This window comes from Pseudochaenichthys georgianus, chromosome 2, assembly GCF_902827115.2.
Source record: "Pseudochaenichthys georgianus chromosome 2, fPseGeo1.2, whole genome shotgun sequence".
NCBI classification, from domain to species: Eukaryota; Metazoa; Chordata; class Actinopteri; order Perciformes; family Channichthyidae; genus Pseudochaenichthys; species Pseudochaenichthys georgianus.
Window position 1 is genome coordinate 5257232 of NC_047504.1, and position 22808 is coordinate 5280039.

A 22808-nucleotide genomic window follows, 5' to 3' on the forward strand; every position below is an offset into this window, starting at 1 on the left:
AAAACCATCAGACTGTCTGAGCCCGACTGAGCCATATTTGTGTGAGATATAGAATGGCCTCATTAATGAAGCACTTCTCAGTAAGCTTTCATTTGTTTTAACAAGCACCTGGGCACTGTTTGCATTTACTTCTCTCAAGTGGGCACTTGTCTATTGCAAATAGTGTCGGTATTGGAACGCATCCAATGTCTGAAATACAGATTGCTCGTCCAGCAAGATCTGTGTATTTATTATGTTTCTCAACAAGTTGTTGCTGATGAAAACACCTTTTTTTTGGTAGGTTTATTTTACCATTTAATTATGTTGTAAAGTCAGATATCATCAGTCATGTTTACAGCCTGCCTGTGGTCATGTAAGCCAACTATAGTTTATCTGTTATTGGTTTTAGTGTATTTTTACACACCACACAGGTGTTTCCAGTAAAGCTAATTCGACCCAAGGTTGGAGGAGGGCGGAGCTATGCTGGTGATAAATTGAGGCCTCTGAAATCAATGGACCAATAAGATCGACCGGTTTTTCCCGCCTTAACAGGTGCAACAAGGGAGCATCACCTGCGCTGGCTGGTGTCGTTTTATGCCTCATATAATCAGGAGATAAACACATCTTAAATGTGTTTTCATCTGCGCTATCTGATGGCTTTAAACCGTCATTTCTTTTATAAAGGTAGAGGAAACTGATTACATTTCCTTAACTTTCATCCGAGTTTTTTAACAGTAGTATTCATTCGTATATTGATTGATTTATTGAGTCATAAACCCTAATGCTTTAGATGCAGAGCTTTATAGGATCCACCAGTAAATGAGATAAAATGCTTTCAACCGCATGATGATAGAATAACGCTGATGGAAAAACAAGGGCGCGGCAACGGTCACTGTGATGGATTACATATCCCAAGCTTGTTTCATTCTCAGCACTGAGCTGAAATGAATACAAATCACATGCTGCCTGGAAGGGCATCCACATAAAAATGAATAGCATGCTTTGAAAAACTATGTTCAATTTGCCTTTAATAGACACAAAAATCACTGGTATGGTATGTATTTTTCTAGCTGTCAGTCAGTCGTTGAAATAACAAGATGATATGCTTGTAATAAAACAGAAAGGCGCTGTCAGTATTACTCTAGCAGCAAAGCAAAGCAGAACCACGTTCAAACCTGCTGCTGTGAAAAGCCTTCCACCGAGGAACATGTTGGGATAATGCCTGCTTTGTGAAGATAATGCTGTATGGCAGCATTTCAGGGCTTAGCAGTTCCTCGCTGAGAGCTGCTGTAGGCCTCTCCCAGACTCCTTTTCCCCTTACATAAACCAAACCATGAATAAGCAGCTTGATAGCATAAAACAGCTACTCAAAACTCTGTGACTGAGTGAATCCTTGACAGGAATATTTAATCCGGTGCTGGAGTGTATTCCGTGTTAACAGGTGTTGGCTGCAGCTCGTGACAGCTGCGCCGTCAGGGTGCAGATGTCAGAGATACTCCATCAATTAGCGGTACTATGTGATCACACCACACTGACCTCTGGGAAATTGAGTCTTTAATCACGACATCTCCAGACCCAGACTCCCGGTGAATTAGCATTCCTTAGATGTCATCTCATCTCGCAGGTTCCCATGCCAATTCATTCACAGAGAGGACACTGTTTGACTTTGTGCCATGCAGTGTCAATGCAATTCTGATGGATGAAAGCAGGCGCCGGCCCGGGGGCTGAGGATGTGTCTCTGTTGGGTGTGAGAGTGATAAGGAAGCTCCTATGCCAACATAAACAAGCCTCACACAGGAACACCGAGGATTTAACACCGCTTTTCCTAATTTCTCGTAAAATGTCAGCACTTTTCGCTGCATTCAAATGGGTTATTGTGCGTGCCTCTCATCATTACATCCCCCCTTAATTTCCCATAAGGATAATTTGTTTTACTGACTTCTTGCCCTGAACTCCCCTGCTGTGTTTAAAGCGTTAAAAGCGCTGACAATCAAGAAACCGTTACAGCTAACGGAGAGGACGGACAGCAAATTGGTTGGCTTGCAGTAAAGCAAGGTTGAGTAAAGCGGTAAATAAGATGGAGGAGACCCTTGTTTTTCACCGTGTCAATAGCTGGCCTCGGGGCGGCTGTGTATCGAGTCAGAATGTAAATGTGGAAAAGAAGAGAAAACATTTAAAATGAGACTTCAGGCTGGAGAGAGAATAAAGAGTTCAATATTTGATCCAAGGTAGCAGCTGGAGGAGGTTGCACTCCAAACGCTCAATCATAATAAAAGGCTACTTTGTTGAAGTGTCCTTCAAAGTATTATATTTCGCTCAGTTTTAAAAGACCGGCCTGACCTTCAGTAAACACAATCAACTCATGTTGTGAGAGTGGAGACGTTTCTGAGGAAGCAAACAGAATAAATCAGGTCCCAGATTTGTTTATAGAAGACAACTTGAACACAGAAGGGCACAGTGATGTACCTGAACGCGTTCAATGAACGATCGTTCATGAACGCGTTCATATTTTGGGCGAACGTGAACTGAACGTACTGTATTTCCGCTAGATGAACGTAATTGAGAACGCGTTCATTCTCAGCGCTGTATAACGGCGTTCAAAAGTGCGTTCATTCTCTGCACTGTATTATAACGGCGTTCAAAAGTGTGCCAGATTTCATATGCCTTTCAGCCGAAAACCCAGTTAAAACACACCGTAAACAGGCTTCAAAATAATGCGGAAAACCACCCAATCTGGCAACAGCAAGCTGCCTGTGACGCGTACGCGCCTGTCACCCCTGGCTGTCGCACTAAAATATAAATATACTAAATATATCAGACTCCTCACAACAAACAATGTGGAACCGCGGAACCGGCGAGCATTGAATGAATGAATGAATTCATTAGTATGGACGAAGCCGAGAGCAGCTGCAGCAGCACTCGCTCAGAGTGAGACTCTACGGCAGGGGTGGGGAACCTCCGGCCTGCGGGCCGTATACGGCCCGCGAGACAATTTGGTACGGCCCTCGAGGTAATTTATAAACACACGCAAAAAATAAAAAAATTAAAGAAATCTAGACCGCAAAAAAATTAAACAAGCGAGTACCTGTTTTTCCTGGCCAAGGTCAGGGTCCTTGAACACAACACGAGCCTAACGTGTCATCACGTGGTATATGTCTCGACTGACAGGGGTGCAGTTCTGACGGAGAGCACCAGAACGCCACTCCAGCACTTCAGAAATTGCAGTACCGATAAGTCCATACACATGCCGCAGTTTCTGTGTGTCTGTGTCTTTAGTTGAAAGCCCAGTGGGGATCTGCTCATCTGTCATACTGATCAGACAGTCAATAACTGTGTTGTTATCATTAGCATCTGGTTAGCTAGCTATGCTAACGAATATAAGAAGCTTTGTCTACAACCAGTGAGGTAAAGGCACATCTTTATATGATCATTATAGTTATAAAAAAAACAAGAGAATAAAGTAAACAGGTATAAAATACTATATGACAGTTATTAATAAAGAAGAATACAGTTTCAAAGGGGAGTGATTTGTCAAATATCCATAAATTAAAAGAAAATCTGCTTACAGTTGTGTTTGGGTGTTGAGAGATGTGTCCATAGATCTCCTAATGTTGCTCTCATAGTGCAAACAATCTTGCCAGGGGAGCATACCCCCCGGACCCCCCTAGAGGAGGTTAGGTCCCCCCCACTTAAATCATGTTCACATGGATAGGATACTAAATACATTTGCACACATCTTGTGTCCATATCTTTCTGTTTTGGTGGTCATGCCACACCGTGCACGTGCATGCATACGCGAGTCATGGTGAGATATCTGGATTAAGAGGTTGCTTTTTCTTTGCACAGAATGAAATGAATGAGCTGTGATTTTAGTTTTTTTAAGCAGAGGTCAATAACTTGTACGGCCCTCTGAGGATATTGTAAATATTGAAATGGCCCATTAACATCGTACAGGAGACAAATAATAGCTCGCAGCAACGTATTGAAAAAATAACTATGAACTATAAATTAGTTCATTTTTGAAACCATGAACTTTTGTTCAACATTTTGAATTATGAACTATGAACTGAACTAGTTCATTTTAAAATGTGTGAACTTTGAACTGAACTAGTTCATGTAGAAAGTGAACTTTCCCAACACTGGAAGGGCAGAGTTCATATTAAAAGCTTTCCTTTCCATCTCAGGCCCAGGACACAGTCCATTATCTTACGCTGATTGTTGTGATTCATGGTTGCCCTTAAAGATCTTGGCTATCCGTCTATTTTAGAATTTAATACAAAACTTGAAAGGGTGATAAGTCAGTGCTTCAAACATATGAGACTTCAGTGGTTATATCTGCATTTGTTTGACGGTTAAACACATGTAAAAGAATGCTCTCATTCTTATCATATGAACTCAAACTCAGTTCAACTCGTGGCTCATCTGATAATTGTAACACTTCCACTGCTAATCATCATCAGACACATTTATTTTATATTTTAGGACAAACTCACCCATGTAGAAAACTTGAATCTCTTCCAGCAAGACTTTCTCCGCTGTCGGCGCTCTTTTCTCTGGCCTTCAGAGAAATTCATGATTCGAGTGGATCTTTCACCTGAAACATTGCATTGTTTTTTGTGGCAACTTTAAAATCTATTAACATGTGTAACAAAACACTTGGACTATCCAACACATGTTTTCTTACACACTTGAACACTCAACAGCTATAATAATGGGCAACAAAGACAGGCTGGCAGAGAACCTATCCCATAGCCTGGGGCCATATTTATGACAAACCTCTCTTGGAATACATGTGGGGTAAAGAATGTGCTGACGTTTGATGACCTTCTTTAGCACTGGTTACACAGGAACATGTAGTAAACCTCTTACATAAAAGCAATAAGATAATGAGTTCATATTAGGATAATAACAAAGAGTTCAAGTGTGTCTCACACACTTACACTAAGAGTTTATTATATCATTCAATTAATGTGTAGTTAATGTGAGCGTCGCTGATGTAAGAACTCAAAGTGGCATTGAGGTGATAAAATATAAGGAGAGGGTTTTCAAAAGGTATTACATTTCACTCCAGAATCCACGAATATATAATGAATGGATTTCAAATGACAAAGATAAGACCCTACACTTATTTTGCACCTCCAAATAGACGTTTTGAATTGAGAGACCATCTAGAATTCTGCTCGTTGCACTGTGTGTACTGTTGAAACATACAAATGAATGAAATTATGTCTCTGTGGGGGAAACTTCTGTGTAGCAGTGCAGTGGGAGTCACCCACTCAGGAAGGAGACACGGGAAGAGCAGGAGCTTTGATGTCAAACACTGATGGTGTATTTAGGAGTTTCGGCCAGAGGATTCCCATCACAAGTCACAGCAGCCGCGGTCTGACTGCTCGGGAGAGTTGCCACGTCAGTTCTGGAGCGCCTCTCTCTCGTCAGCCCATTTAACTGGTTTCACAGAGTAATCAACATATTTGAGAAGATAGCCTAAACAGCTGGGAACACTGAGTTACTTGCATCTGACACTTATGGCCTCGAAGATTTCACACCTTGGAGTCCACAAACACCGAGAAGGAAGTGTCCCAGTGTACCCACAACAATAAACCATCTGTGACCTTCGGTTGCCCGGTCATAGAATGGGAACAACAACATATGGCTGAAGCAGCCTATTTCCATAAAGGAGATGACAGACGTCAGGGTTTGTCATACACGTCAAAGGGCAAAAAGGTTAGATATCTAGGAGAATTATTCCCTAACAGTCTCCATTTAAACAGAACTCAATTTCCTCTTTATGTTGACTGATGCAATTTCGCAACGGTGAATATAAACCTGATACAAATCACAATTATAAAAGCAAAAAGCATACATTGCAAGCTATAACCCGGGAGTATTGTTCAGTTGTGAGGCAAGCCTTGGGTTAGCCTTTCTCTTCCTGAAGCATTCGAGTGGTTATTGAAGTTTCTGCAGGCGAGTAGTGGAGTTTTATTCTAAGTGTGTGTAAGCAATATGAATAGACCTTTCTCTCTGTAAATTCACAGTTTTTTAAATAACAGAAATGCTCGTGAATCAAAAAATCAAGGGGACTATTTATTGCATAATGGTTTTCCCGGTGTAGCTTTTAATTTTAAGGCTATGCTAATGCTCCCATTCAGCATTTATGAATTACATTTGCACAGCCTAGATCAGTCACAGTTGTTTGTTTACATCATTGGAGATGGCTTTCTGTTAACACGCAAGCCAAGAGGGAGCTCGTGCCGCAGCGCTTTGACCTTGGACTCAGAAGAAGAAGCATGTTCTCCATGTGCGAGGTCCACCATTAATCTCCTGATTCATTGGTGAGGAAGCGTGATCCACTATTCAAACCGGAGGTGCCGTGTGTTGTAGCTGAGAGGTTTTTACAACCCACCTCGGCTCCGCGTGTCGTTTTGGCGAGCTGCTTAAAATCATAAACAGGAAGGAAATCAGAAGACACCAGGATACCAGTTAAACAATAATCTGTTTTAATTATAAAAGGTAAAAATACAATGCAATACAATACAATAAGGAGTACTCCTGCCCTGGTTCGCGTGCTGTTCAGATTCCCGTCTTGACAGCAGGAGAAGAGAGAGCGATCTAAAGACACAACAGGCTTATATGCAAAGAGAACGGGGAGGAGGTGTGCCGGATTCTCCTCCCATAGAGTCCATTCATTGGTTGATATAAAAGCGACGAGCCAGCAGAGGACCCACAGAAACAACAGTCTTTTACCATTTAAGGTAAAACAGACGCATTGAGTGTACTTTCACACACCCACACATTTTGCAGAGACTTCCCTCTCTGCGGCCCCCCCCACCCCTTAGTTCAATGTACACACAGTTTCACATACTTTTGTTATAGTTGACTAATACAAACAATATATGTACTACTTTAATATCAATAATAACGAGGAAAACATTACCTCTGCTCTCAAGCAGTAAAATAGTAGAATATCAGCTTCTATAGAGAACGCGCACTCATTTCCCCTTAGGTTGTGTCACGCACACTCATTTCCCCTTAGGTTGTGTCACGCACACTCATTTCCCTTCTTTTACCATTTAAGGTAACACAGACACATTGGGTGTCCTGCCCGGACCCTACATAACATATACAGAGAACGCACAGTCATTTCAGAGATCTGAGCTATCTTCAAATAAGGGCATTCTCCTGCTCACATTTTACTCTAAATAATGGTTTTACTCCTCATATTTCCAACTCCCTATTATTATTGATACAAAGTAATTAAACACACACATATATTTTAGACATGTATGTTCTAGCTACTTGGCATTCTGTGTTTAGATAAGAATGTGTCCTCTCCTGTCATGCCAACCTGCTCCTTATTTCACATAAGTAACACATTTAAGCCAACTACTGCACAAAGTTGTGGCAATTTAGTACTCACAACATGAAAGAATGAAACAGAAAGAAATCAATAAAAACACAAGCACCAGTATAATTGAGCAGTTATTACACAGACCATAGCTTACTGCAACACACACACCCTTCTCTCTGCTGCCTATAGCATATGTCTATATAAGGGTATTTCCTCTCTGTCCCTTTCTCCTGACAGGGAAGTTTTCACTTCTCATTTCTCCAGCTTCTTGTTCATATAAACTGCTACTATTAAATACAAAGTAATCAAGTACACACATGAATATATAAAAACACACTTCTTATATATCAGGAGACATTAAAATGAATATACCAAATTACACTGTATTAAACTTCCTGCTATAATATGTTAATTTAATTCTCTTCACGTGTTACGAGCTCTTTGGGATCTCCGCTCTGCTGACCCCAGTGAAAAGACAATGCCCCCGCTGGGATGAATACAACTGCTGTGTGGACGGCCATGTTAAACTTTGCTGATCATTGTTGATGCAGCGGCTGCTCCTGGGCCCTTTCTCATTTCTCGAACTCCCCTCCTCGACTCCCCTCCTCGACTCCTATCCTCGATACTTAGTCCCGCCCACAGGAGATGCGAGCGGAGGAGCCGAGGAGGGGAACCGAGGAGAGAGGAGGGGAAGCAGCAGGCGGTTAGAGAAATGAGAACTCCTCTCCTCTGAGTGGTCATTTTAAAGAGACGTCCATTAATGATGACAGGAGGCAGTCTGATGGACAGATGTGTTAATGACGACTTATATATTTACTTTGATTCATTCACAGTGCGGTATAATGAGACAATAATGGCTACAGATGCGGACACACACATATATATATATTTATATAAATATATACAATTTCAGAATCAAGCAGAGCACTCTCATAATAACGTAACACTATCAGAGACTGGATATATCCCCTCCCCCCCTCTCTGGTCGCTACAATGTGGAAAATAAATTACGGGCCAAAAGTTTTATTTACAAGTATTAAAAGTAAGCAGAGGACACCAAACCAACTGACACCTGTCTGTCTGCTGCATCGACGCACACACTGTACCACACACACCTACACCACACACACACGCATATAGGCCTACAGCTCCTAAAACAGGCTACAGCCGTGGTGTATTTTATTGTGAAGCACTAAATGGTTTTAGAAAAATATCGACTCTTTGTTTGTAGATATCAACTAAACTAAAGCAAAAAGAGTAGGCCTGTTCTACTGAGTGATATATATTATACACACTGCTCTACTTTCTGCACGGACATCACAGCTGTTCTCACTGTAAACATCTCGTCGCGATGTAAGCAGTTAATAAAATAATATCCAGGGGATGCATGCAGAGCTGTCATTGGCTGAGATAAGTCCCGTGTCAGTACCAGATGTGTTCGGGGTACCAGATGTGTTCGGGTGTATTTCCGTCGCTCCCGTCATCCGTCATATCCGTCTACTCACCTCCCTCTGCTCCCAGCGCTCTGCTGCCACACACAGGCCGTCTGCGGAACTGCAGCCGGAGGAACTCGGTACAGTTTGTTATGTGTATGTACTTGTGCACATAAATAATGTTTGCAGCCGGAGGAACTCGGTACAGCTTGTTATGTGTGTGTACTTGTGCACATAAATAATGTTTCTAATTATTTACAATTAAAAAATATATATATTCTGCGTTACTTCTACACTTTTATAAGGCCACGAGATTAGATAATTACGAAATGTGTAGATAGAATACATATCTTTCAGGTTGTTATTTTGTCATTGTTTAATGTTTTATTTATATTTTAGTATTTTTATATAGTATCTGAACTTTGGAGAGGAGTTGGGAGACACACGACACATCAAATCACATCTACAGATCAAGACGAAGCGACTGGAAGTAGGCTACTCCTAGCGTGAACATGTTTGTGAAAACGTGTGCAAAGTCTCCGAAAATCCTAATAATAAGCTCATATTTGAATTCCCCATAAAAAAACACATCATTCAGTAAAAACAAGGCACCACTGATCATCTGCTCCCTGATCTCTCTGCGAATTGAAAGTACTTATTGCCGGAGATCGGATGCTGTGGTTTTATTAAATGTGCCAAGTGCTAGGACTGTCTTATGGAAGAAAGCTTTCAGATGTGCAGCTCCACTAACATGGAACAGTCTGCAAAAAGAATGGAAAATTACCAAGCTAGTACCACTACATGTTTTTAAAGCTTGGTTGGATGCTACACAATCAGATGCTGTTGGCACCTGTACATGTGGATAGATATGTTGTTCTGTTGTTTATGTTTTGCCTTTGATGTTATTCCATCCCATTTATCTCAACTCAAGTTAGTATTAAATGCAGACAACTCCAAACTCATATTCTCAAATGGCAAAAAGTTAACTTCTTTTCTCCCCAACATTTGTACTGTTCAAGGGACTGATATTTACATTGAAAGGGTCACTACATACACATATCTAGGTTTTATTATTGATCAGAATTTATCTTTCAAATCACACACTGAAAATGTTGTTTTAAAAATTAGGTTTCTCCGTTCAGACAAGGAAACATTTGATCTCTGCAACGTTTTTACCAGTATTGGATTCAGTATCTGCTTGACATGAATGTCTCTGACCAGTGCCTAAAGAGTTTGGATACTGTGTACCATTGTGCATTGTTTTATTACATATATATATTGTGAGTTTGGAATAAATATGCACTTTATGAAAATTATTAGTTGGTTTACTGTTAGTAAAAAAACAGTAAGGTTAATACTGGATGTTTGTTACACTTGGATATGTTTTCATTGGACATTCAATTCAATACCTTTATTTATCCAGTTAAAATCCCATTGATATCAATGATATCTTTTTCAAGGGAGACCTGCAGCAGTAGGTTACACATGAAGACATACAAACATAAACAACAGAACAACATATCTATCCACATGTACAGGTACCAACAGCATCTGATTGTGTAGCATCCAACCAAGCTTTAAAAACATGTAGTGGTACTAGCTTGGTAATTTCCCATTCTTTTTGCAGACTGTTCAAAGTTAGTGGAGCTGCACATTGAAAAGCTTTCTTCCCTAAGACAGTCCTAGCACTTGGCACATTTAATAAAACCACAGCATGCAATCTCAGGCAGTAAGTACTTTCAATTCGCAGAGAGATCAGGGAGCAGATGATCAGTGGGGCCTTGTTTTTACTGAATGATGTGTTTTTTATGGGGAATTCAAATATGAGCTTATTTTTAGGATTTTCGGAGACTTTGCACACGTTTTCACAAACATGTTCACGCTAGGAGTACTTCCAGTCGCTTCGTCTTGATCTGTAGATGTGTCGTGTGTCTCCCAACTCCTCTCCAAAGTTCAGATACTATATAAAAAGTACTATATAAAAAGGTAAATAAAACATTAAACAATGACAAAATAACAACCTGAAAGATATGTATTCTATCTACACATTTCGTAATTATCTAATCTAGTGGCCTTATAAAAGTGTTGGCTGAAGTAACGCAGAATATATATCTTTTTTAATTGTAAATAATACGAAACATTATTTATGTGCACAAGTACACACACAGAACAAGCTGTCCCGAGTTCCTCCGGCTGCAGTTCCGCAGACGGCCGGTGTGTGGCAGCAGAGCGCTGGGAGCAGAGGGAGGTGAGTAGACGGATATGACGGATGACGGCTGCGACGGAAATACACCCGAACATATCTGGTACCCCGAACACATCTGGTACCTACACCCATAGACATATAAAGAGTAGACGCCGCATCGACCGCTACTGCCTATTGGCGCTGACGAGCCGTGGGGCCGCCATCTTGGACCGGTCACCCGCTCCACTCAGTGTAATCTGTCTGGCAGGCGCAATGAAGTGTCAGCGCATTTTATCAATCATAACTCGCTGAATACAAAACTGATTTTCACGGGGGGGGTTTTCTGCAAACGTCATATATGTAGGCATGATACCGGACACATGATTCGGCGTATTTTAATATTCATAGTAGGCTTAACAGCAATAGAATATTCTGGTATTTGATAGCCTGTTATGTATGATAGGTATTTTGCAAAAGACACACGATATATAATATATATACACACACACACATAAAAAAACACTAATGGTCTATATATGATAGAGAAGCAGATTGTGTAGGCCTATACTCAGCTATTTTAATAAGTTGAAAAATGAAGAAACAATAAAACATTATACATAGACAGAAGTTATATATCAGTAAAAATGAATATCTATGTCATAACAAATGAAAATGTACTTCTACATCTATATAAAAAATATAAATGTTCAAGTTAAACACAAGAACATTACACCACCCCGCCCAAACCATATTTACACAAAGTTGCTCATGACACCCCGAATGCCCCGTGCATGCGGCTCCTCCAAAGCATGACCGAGAACCTCTTTCTCATATCTTTGTCTTTGGGAAACCATCAAAATAAAAACGGGAGATTTGAGAGTCAACACAAAAACATTTTAAGAAGGAGGTCAAGCTTATTTTCTTCCTTCTTCTTTCTAGATAGATTAGATTAGATTTTAGATTTAGATTAGGACCTTTTGTGTTTCAGGTGACAAAGACTTCGTCAGGTAATATGCAATGGGAGCCTTCCAATGTCCGTGTAGGCCAACCACCATGAACACAAGAGCCTCAGTAGCAGCATCGGTCTCATTGTTTCCATCACCCATGTCTACAAAAGCAGACATTGACTGGTTATGTGGATTATATTGCACATGTTTTCTGATGGCCATGTCATCCAACATGAGTGAAACACATCCATATTTAGCCTGGTCGTCCTGGCATCTTCTCTCCAGCATATCCAGCATCATCTTGTTCAGGCCAGGCTTGCCATCCACCGAACACAGCCACCTGTAAAAAAATTGAGAAGTAGCTATTTAACGTACTTGCAACCGTAATTTCCAAAAATGAAATTGAACAACATTAAGACTACCTTTTTGTTGTAGTCTCTCTGAGGTATTTGTATGCCTTTGGACCATGTAGATGGAGTGTGAGGGCACATTCTCTGTGGTCCTTTGAGTACTCATGGCCCTGCTTTGCCTTGAAGTCTATTTGAAGATCTGAAATTGTATGAGAAAAAATTAATAAGTCCCCTTCATATAATAACAAAGGAGTTTAATAAAGAGTGTAAGAGTAAGATGTACATGAATCTTCAAAGTGCTACTTTCATCTTACCCGAGTAGAAATCAAGCCTCTCTTTGAGTTCTTCATTAATGAGGTTCTTTTCCCTCAAATCCCCCAAAAGACTCCTCACTGTGGTCTCTGCCCTCTTTTCTCTAGCCATGGCATTCTTCCTCTCTCGCTCGAGACTCTCCACTCTTGCTAAAGCTTCATTGACTCTGGCCTTAAGAGCAGTAGGAGAAGCAGGCGAGACATAAGCTATGATCCCAGTAGAAAGAGGGATGAACATGGTTTGAGTGATGTTTCACTTCACACACATCACTTTGACACAACTAGAGTATGGCCCACATTCTTTCTTATAGTCATCACCTGTCAAAGCCACTGCCAGCATCATGCGTGCGTGCGTGTGCGTGTGTGTGTGTGTGTGTGTGTGTGTGTGTGTGTGTGTGTGTGTGTGTGTGTGTATGCCTACACCCATAGACATATAAAGAGTAGACGCCGCATTGGCTGCTGGGGCGCAAGAAATACGGCCGCCATCTTGGACCGGTCATCCTACAGACATTCTACCCATAGACAGCAGAGGTTTCAAGATGCCAGAGCACTGTGCAGCATATTGCTGTGCAAATCGGCGGACGATTGCGAACAGGGGTCGGGGGATTACTTTTCACAAGTAAGATTCAACATTATAATTGGTTGTATTTTGTAAATAGAATATTATTGTACTGTATTGATGTCCGCCAGCGAAATCGTAGCCAGCAAACATTATGTTCATGGCCAACTGAGACTTTATAAATCGCTGCTGTAACAAGTGAATGTCCCCGTTGTGGGATGAATAAAGTAAAATCTAATCTAATCTATCTAGGAAGAAGAAGGAAGAAAATAAGCTTGACCTCCTTCTTAAAATGTTTTTGTGTTGACTCTCAAATCTCCCGTTTTTATTTTGAAGGTTTCCCAAAGACAAAGATATGAGAAAGAAGTGGGAAGTTGCTTTGAGGAGGGAAGGGTTCACTGCAAGCGAGTCATCCGTGATTTGCAGTGAGCATTTTAAGCAGGACGAGTTTGACAGGACAGGACAGATTGTCCGACTCAGAGATGGTGTTATTCCCTCCATCTTCAGCTTCCCGGTTCACCTCCAAACAGTAGGTGTATCATCATACGGTTATGTGTGTGTGTTGTGTGTGTGTTGTGTGTGTGTGTGGTGTGTGTGTGTGTGGTGTGTGTGTTTGTGTTCATTTTAGCCAGGAAAAGGGCAGGACTACGTCTACTTCCAGAAAAGCTGAAGAGAGCCTGTCTGTGGCCCCTCAGGACGCCAGAAGCTTCAACCTCACAGCTCACAACCTCAGCCTAATGATGTGAGTATTTCTATTTTCAACATCATATCATAATGGTCCTAGACAACAGTAAATCTCTCTTGTGTGTTGTGTTGCTTGCCACTCAATTAAACACACTCACAAATAAACACATACACACACAATTGAAGACATGTTGAACATGCATTCCTGGCACACTCACACACCGCACACACACACACACACACACACACACACACACACACACACACACACACACACACACACACACACACACACACACACACACACCACACACACACACACACCACACACACACACACACACACACACACACACACACACACACACACACACACACACACACGCATGATGCTGGCAGTGGCTTTGACAGGTGATGACTATAAGAAAGAATGTTGGGCCATACTCTAGTTGTGTCAAAGTGATGTGTGTGAAGTGAAACATCACTCAAACCATGTTCAATCCCCTTTCTACTGGGATCATAGCTATGTCTCGCCTGCTTCTCCTACTGCTCTTAAGGCCAGACTCAATGAAGCTTTAGCCAAGAGTGGAGAGTCTCGAGCGAGAGAGGAAGAATGCCATGGCTAGAGAAAAGAGGGCAGAGACCACAGTGAGGACTCTTTTGGGGGATTTGAGGGAAAAGAACCTCATTAATGAAGAACTCAAAGAGGCTTGATTTCTACTCAGGGTAAGATGAAATTAAGCACTTTGAAATTCATGTACATCTTACTCTTACACTCTTTATTAAACTCCTTTGTTATTATATGAAGGTGGACTTATTAATTTTTTCTCATACAATTTCAGATCTTCAAATAGACTTGAAGGCAAAGCAGGGCCATGAGTACTCAAGGACCACAGAGAATGTGCCCTCACACTCCATCTACATGGTCCAAAGGCATACAAATACCTCAGAGAGACTACAACAAAAGGTAGTCTTAATGTTGTTCAATTTCATTTTTGGAAATTACGGTTTGCAAGTACACTTAAATAGCTACTTCTCAATTTTTTTACAGGTGGCTGTGTTCGGTGGATGGCAAGCCTGGCCTGAACAAGATGATGCTGGATATGCTGGAGAGAAGATGCCAGGACGACCAGGCTAAATATGGATGTGTTCACTCATGTTGGATGACATGGCCATCAGAAAACATGTGCAATATAATCCACATAACCAGTCAATGTCTGCTTTTGTAGACATGGGTGATGGAAACAATGAGACCGATGCTGCTACTGAGGCTCTTGTGTTCATGGTGGTTGGCCTACACGGACCATTGGAAGGCTCCCATTGCATATTACCTGACGAAGTCTTTGTCACCTGAAACACAAAGAGTCCTAATCTAAATCTAAAATCTAATCTAATCTATCTAGGAAGAAGAAGGAAGAAAATAAGCTTGACCTCCTTCTTAAAATGTTTTTGTGTTGACTCTCAAATCTCCCGTTTTATTTTGATGGTTTCCCAAAGACAAAGATATGAGAAAGAGGTTCTCAGTCATGCTTTGGAGGAGCCGCATGCACGGGGCATTCGGGTGTCATGAGCAACTTTGTGTAAATATGGTTTGGGGCGGGTGGTGTCATGTTCTTGTGTTTAACTTGAACATTTACATTTTTTATATAGATGTAGAAGTACATTTTCATTTTTTATGACATAGATATTCATTCATGTTAAACTTTGCTGATCATTGTTGATGCAGCGGCTGCTCCTGGGCCCTTTCTCATTCTCGAACTCCCCTCCTCGACTCCCCTCCTCGACTCCTATCCTCGATACTTAGTCCCGCCACAGGAGATGCGAGCGGAGGAGCCGAGGAGGGGGAACCGAGGAGAGAGGAGGGGAAGCAGCAGGCGGTTAGAGAAATGAGAACTCCTCTCCTCTGAGTGGTCATTTTAAAGAGACGTCCATTAATGAGACAGGAGGCAGTCTGATGGACAGATGTGTTAATGACGACTTATATATTTACTTTGATTCATTCACAGTGCGGTATAATGAGACAATAATGGCTACAGATGCGGACACACACATATATATATATTTATATAAATATATACAATTTCAGAATCAAGCAGAGCACTCTCATAATAACGTAACACTATCAGAGACTGGATATTCCCCTCCCCCCCCTCTCTGGTCGCTACAATGTGGAAAATAAATTACGGGCCAAAGTTTTATTTACAAGTATTAAAAGTAAGCAGAGGACACCAACCAACTGGACACCTGTCTGTCTGCTGCATCGACGCACACACTGTACCACACACACCTACACCACACACAACACGCATATAGGCCTACAGCTCCTAAAACAGCTACAGCCGTGGTGTATTTTATTGTGAAGCACTAAATGGTTTTAGAAAAATATCGACTCTTTGTTTGTAGATATCAACTAAACTAAAGCAAAAAGAGTAGGCCTGTTCTACTGAGTGATATATATTATACACACTGCTCTACTTTCTGCACGGACATCACAGCTGTTCTCACTGTAAACATCTCGTCGCGATTGTAAGCAGTTAATAAATAATATCCAGGGGATGCATGCAGAGCTGTCATTGGCTGAGATAAGTCCCGTGTCAGTACCAGATGTGTTCGGGGTACCAGATGTGTTCGGGTGTATTTCCGTCGCTCCCGTCATCCGTCATATCCGTCTACTCACCTCCCTCTGCTCCCAGCGCTCTGCTGCCACACACAGGCCGTCTGCGGAACTGCAGCCGGAGGAACTCGGTACAGTTTGTTATGTGTATGTACTTGTGCACATAAATAATGTTTGCAGCCGGAGGAACTCGGTACAGCTTGTTATGTGTGTGTACTTGTGCACATAAATAATGTTTCTAATTATTTACAATTAAAAAATATATATATTCTGCGTTACTTCTACACTTTTATAAGGCCACGAGATTAGATAATTACGAAATGTGTAGATAGAATACATATCTTTCAGGTTGTTATTTTGTCATGTTTAATGTTTTATTTATATTTTAGTATTTTTATATAGTATCTGAACTTTGGAGAGGAGTTGGGAGACACACGACACATCAAATCACATCTACAGATCAAGACGAAGCGACTGGAAGTAGGCTACTCCTAGCGTGAACATGTTTGTGAAAACGTGTGCAAAGTCTCCGAAAATCCTAATAATAAGCTCATATTTGAATTCCCCATAAAAAAACACATCATTCAGTAAAAACAAGGCACCACTGATCATCTGCTCCCTGATCTCTCTGCGAATTGAAAGTACTTATTGCCGGAGATCGGATGCTGTGGTTTTTATAAATGTGCCAAGTGCTAGGACTGTCTTATGGAAGAAAGCTTTCAGATGTGCAGCTCCACTAACATGGAACAGTCTGCAAAAAGAATGGAAAATTACCAAGCTAGTACCACTACATGTTTTTAAAGCTTGGTTGGATGCTACACAATCAGATGCTGTTGGCACCTGTACATGTGGATAGATATGTTGTTCTGTTGTTTATGTTTTGCCTTTGATGTTATTCCATCCCATTTATCTCAACTCAAGTTAGTATTAAATGCAGACAACTCCAAACTCATATTCTCAAATGGCAAAAAGTTAACTTCTTTTCTCCCCAACATTTGTACTGTTCAAGGGACTGATATTTACATTGAAAGGGTCACTACATACACATATCTAGGTTTTATTATTGATCAGAATTTATCTTTCAAATCACACACTGAAAATGTTGTTTTAAAAATTAGGTTTCTCCGTTCAGACAAGGAAACATTTGATCTCTGCAACGTTTTTACCAGTATTGGATTCAGTATCTGCTTGACATGAATGTCTCTGACCAGTGCCTAAAGAGTTTGGATACTGTGTACCATTGTGCATTGTTTTATTACATATATATATTGTGAGTTTGGAATAAATATGCACTTTATGAAAATTATTAGTTGGTTTACTGTTAGTAAAAAAACAGTAAGGTTAATACTGGATGTTTGTTACACTTGGATATGTTTTCATTGGACATTCAATTCAATACCTTTATTTATCCAGTTAAAATCCCATTGATATCAATGATATCTTTTTCAAGGGAGACCTGCAGCAGTAGGTTACACATGAAGACATACAAACATAAACAACAGAACAACATATCTATCCACATGTACAGGTACCAACAGCATCTGATTGTGTAGCATCCAACCAAGCTTTAAAAACATGTAGTGGTACTAGCTTGGTAATTTCCCATTCTTTTTGCAGACTGTTCAAAGTTAGTGGAGCTGCACATTGAAAAGCTTTCTTCCCTAAGACAGTCCTAGCACTTGGCACATTTAATAAAACCACAGCATGCAATCTCAGGCAGTAAGTACTTTCAATTCGCAGAGAGATCAGGGAGCAGATGATCAGTGGGGCCTTGTTTTTACTGAATGATGTGTTTTTTATGGGGAATTCAAATATGAGCTTATTTTTAGGATTTTCGGAGACTTTGCACACGTTTTCACAAACATGTTCACGCTAGGAGTACTTCCAGTCGCTTCGTCTTGATCTGTAGATGTGTCGTGTTGTCTCCCAACTCCTCTCCAAAGTTCAGATACTATATAAAAAGTACTATATAAAAAGGTAAATAAAACATTAAACAATGACAAAATAACAACCTGAAAGATATGTATTCTATCTACACATTTCGTAATTATCTAATCTAGTGGCCTTATAAAAGTGTTGGCTGAAGTAACGCAGAATATATATCTTTTTTAATTGTAAATAATACGAAACATTATTTATGTGCACAAGTACACACACAGAACAAGCTGTCCCGAGTTCCTCCGGCTGCAGTTCCGCAGACGGCCGGTGTGTGGCAGCAGAGCGCTGGGAGCAGAGGGAGGTGAGTAGACGGATATGACGGATGACGGCTGCGACGGAAATACACCCGAACATATCTGGTACCCCGAACACATCTGGTACCTACACCCATAGACATATAAAGAGTAGACGCCGCATCGACCGCTACTGCCTATTGGCGCTGACGAGCCGTGGGGCCGCCATCTTGGACCGGTCACCCGCTCCACTCAGTGTAATCTGTCTGGCAGGCGCAATGAAGTGTCAGCGCATTTTATCAATCATAACTCGCTGAATACAAAACTGATTTTCACGGGGGGGGTTTTCTGCAAACGTCATATATGTAGGCATGATACCGGACACATGATTCGGCGTATTTTAATATTCATAGTAGGCTTAACAGCAATAGAATATTCTGGTATTTGATAGCCTGTTATGTATGATAGGTATTTTGCAAAAGACACACGATATATAATATATATACACACACACACATAAAAAAACACTAATGGTCTATATATGATAGAGAAGCAGATTGTGTAGGCCTATACTCAGCTATTTTAATAAGTTGAAAAATGAAGAAACAATAAAACATTATACATAGACAGAAGTTATATATCAGTAAAAATGAATATCTATGTCATAACAAATGAAAATGTACTTCTACATCTATATAAAAAATGTAAATGTTCAAGTTAAACACAAGAACATTACACCACCCCGCCCAAACCATATTTACACAAAGTTGCTCATGACACCCGAATGCCCCGTGCATGCGGCTCCTCCAAAGCATGACCGAGAACCTCTTTCTCATATCTTTGTCTTTGGGAAACCATCAAAATAAAAACGGGAGATTTGAGAGTCAACACAAAAACATTTTAAGAAGGAGGTCAAGCTTATTTTCTTCCTTCTTCTTTCTAGATAGATTAGATTAGATTTTAGATTTAGATTAGGACCTTTTGTGTTTCAGGTGACAAAGACTTCGTCAGGTAATATGCAATGGGAGCCTTCCAATGTCCGTGTAGGCCAACCACCATGAACACAAGAGCCTCAGTAGCAGCATCGGTCTCATTGTTTCCATCACCCATGTCTACAAAAGCAGACATTGACTGGTTATGTGGATTATATTGCACATGTTTTCTGATGGCCATGTCATCCAACATGAGTGAAACACATCCATATTTAGCCTGGTCGTCCTGGCATCTTCTCTCCAGCATATCCAGCATCATCTTGTTCAGGCCAGGCTTGCCATCCACCGAACACAGCCACCTGTAAAAAAATTGAGAAGTAGCTATTTAACGTACTTGCAACCGTAATTTCCAAAAATGAAATTGAACAACATTAAGACTACCTTTTTGTTGTAGTCTCTCTGAGGTATTTGTATGCCTTTGGACCATGTAGATGGAGTGTGAGGGCACATTCTCTGTGGTCCTTTGAGTACTCATGGCCCTGCTTTGCCTTGAAGTCTATTTGAAGATCTGAAATTGTATGAGAAAAAATTAATAAATCCCCTTCATATAATAACAAAGGAGTTTAATAAAGAGTGTAAGAGTAAGATGTACATGAATCTCAAAGTGCTACTTTCATCTTACCCGAGTAGAAATCAAGCCTCTCTTTGAGTTCTTCATTAATGAGGTTCTTTTCCCTCAAATCCCCCAAAAGACTCCTCACTGTGGTCTCTGCCCTCTTTTCTCTAGCCATGGCATTCTTCCTCTCTCGCTCGAGACTCTCCACTCTTGCTAAAGCTTCATTGACTCTGGCCTTAAGAGCAGTAGGAGAAGCAGGCGAGACATAGCTATGATCCCAGTAGAAAGAGGGATGAACATGGTTTGAGTGATGTTTCACTTCACACACATCACTTTGACACAACTAGAGTATGGCCCACATTCTTTCTTATAGTCATCACCTGTCAAAGCCACTGCCAGCATCATGCGTGCGTGCGTGTGCGTGTGTGTGTGTGTGTGTGTGGTGTGTGTGTGTGTGTGTGTGTGTGTGTGTATGCCTACACCCATAGACATATAAAGAGTAGACGCCGCATTGGCTGCTGGGGCGCAAGAAATACGGCCGCCATCTTGGACCGGTCATCCTACAGACATTCTACCCATAGACAGCAGAGGTTTCAAGATGCCAGAGCACTGTGCAGCATATTGCTGTGCAAATCGGCGGACGATTGCGAACAGGGGTCGGGGGATTACTTTTCACAAGTAAGATTCAACATTATAATTGGTTGTATTTTGTAAATAGAATATTATTGTACTGTATTGATGTCCGCCAGCGAAATCGTAGCCAGCAAACATTATGTTCATGGCCAACTGAGACTTTATAAATCGCTGCTGTAACAAGTGAATGTCCCCGTTGTGGGATGAATAAAGTAAAATCTAATCTAATCTATCTAGGAAGAAGAAGGAAGAAAATAAGCTTGACCTCCTTCTTAAAATGTTTTTGTGTTGACTCTCAAATCTCCCGTTTTTATTTTGAAGGTTTCCCAAAGACAAAGATATGAGAAAGAAGTGGGAAGTTGCTTTGAGGAGGGAAGGGTTCACTGCAAGCGAGTCATCCGTGATTTGCAGTGAGCATTTTAAGCAGGACGAGTTTGACAGGACAGGACAGATTGTCCGACTCAGAGATGGTGTTATTCCCTCCATCTTCAGCTTCCCGGTTCACCTCCAAACAGTAGGTGTATCATCATACGGTTACTGTGTGTGTGTGTGTGTGTGTGTGTGTGTGTGTGTGTGTGTGTGTGTGTGTGTGTGTGTGTGTGTGTGTGTTCATTTTAGCCAGAAAAGGGCAGGACTACGTCTACTTCCAGAAAAGCTGAAGAGAGCCTGTCTGTGGCCCCTCAGGACGACCCAGAAGCTTCAACCTCACACTCACAACCTCAGCCTAATGATGTGAGTATTTCTATTTTCAACATCATATCATAATGGTCCTAGACAAAGTAAAATCTCTCTTGTTTGTTGTTTGTTGCCACTCATATTAAACACACTCACAAATAAACACATACACACACAATTGAAGACATGTTGAACATGCATTCCTGGCACACTCACACACGCGCACACACACACACACACACACAACACACACACACACACACACACACACACACACACACACACACACACACACACACACACACACACACACACACACACACACACACACACACACACACACACACACACACACACACACACACACACACACACACACACACACACACACACGCATGATGCTGGCAGTGGCTTTGACAGGTGATGACTATAAGAAAGAATGTGGGCCATACTCTAGTTGTGTCAAAGTGATGTGTGTGAAGTGAAACATCACTCAAACCATGTTCATCCCTCTTTCTACTGGGATCATAGCTATGTCTCGCCTGCTTCTCCTACTGCTCTTAAGGCCAGACTCAATGAAGCTTTAGCAAGAGTGGAGAGTCTCGAGCGAGAGAGGAAGAATGCCATGGCTAGAGAAAAGAGGGCAGAGACCACAGTGAGGACTCTTTTGGGGGATTTGAGGGAAAAGAACCTCATTAATGAAGAACTCAAAGAGGCTTGATTTCTACTCAGGTAAGATGAAATTAGCACTTTGAAATTCATGTACATCTTACTCTTACACTCTTTATTAAACTCCTTTGTTATTATATGAAGGGGACTTATTAATTTTTTCTCATACAATTTCAGATCTTCAAATAGACTTGAAGGCAAAGCAGGGCCATGAGTACTCCAAGGACCACAGAGAATGTGCCCTCACACTCCATCTACATGGTCCAAAGGCATACAAATACCTCAGAGAGACTACAACAAAAAGGTAGTCTTAATGTTGTTCAATTTCATTTTTGGAAATTACGGTTGCAAGTACCTTAAATAGCTACTTCTCAATTTTTTACAGGTGGCTGTGTTCGGTGGATGGCAAGCCTGGCCTGAACAAGATGATGCTGGATATGCTGGAGAGAAGATGCCAGGACGACCAGGCTAAATATGGATGTGTTTCACTCATGTTGGATGACATGGCCATCAGAAAACATGTGCAATATAATCCACATAACCAGTCAATGTCTGCTTTTGTAGACATGGGTGATGGAAACAATGAGACCGATGCTGCTACTGAGGCTCTTGTGTTCATGGTGGTTGGCCTACACGGACATTGGAAGGCTCCCATTGCATATTACCTGACGAAGTCTTTGTCACCTGAAACACAAAGAGTCCT

General features: G+C 41.1%; 2 long non-coding RNA genes across 2 annotated transcripts; both read right to left on the bottom strand.

The window, feature by feature from the left end:
• Positions 1-11947: 11947 nt before the first annotated feature.
• LOC139435233 (uncharacterized) lies at positions 11948-12732 on the bottom strand. The gene is made up of 3 exons (XR_011644517.1): positions 12557-12732; positions 12315-12441; positions 11948-12232 (listed from the first exon to the last, which is right to left on the bottom strand). It is a non-coding gene; the product is annotated as an uncharacterized lncRNA (long non-coding RNA).
• Positions 12733-19595: 6863 nt separating this feature from the next.
• On the bottom strand, positions 19596-20370 carry LOC139435235 (uncharacterized). The gene is made up of 3 exons (XR_011644519.1): positions 20195-20370; positions 19954-20080; positions 19596-19871 (listed from the first exon to the last, which is right to left on the bottom strand). It is a non-coding gene; the product is annotated as an uncharacterized lncRNA (long non-coding RNA).
• Positions 20371-22808: the final 2438 nt, after the last annotated feature.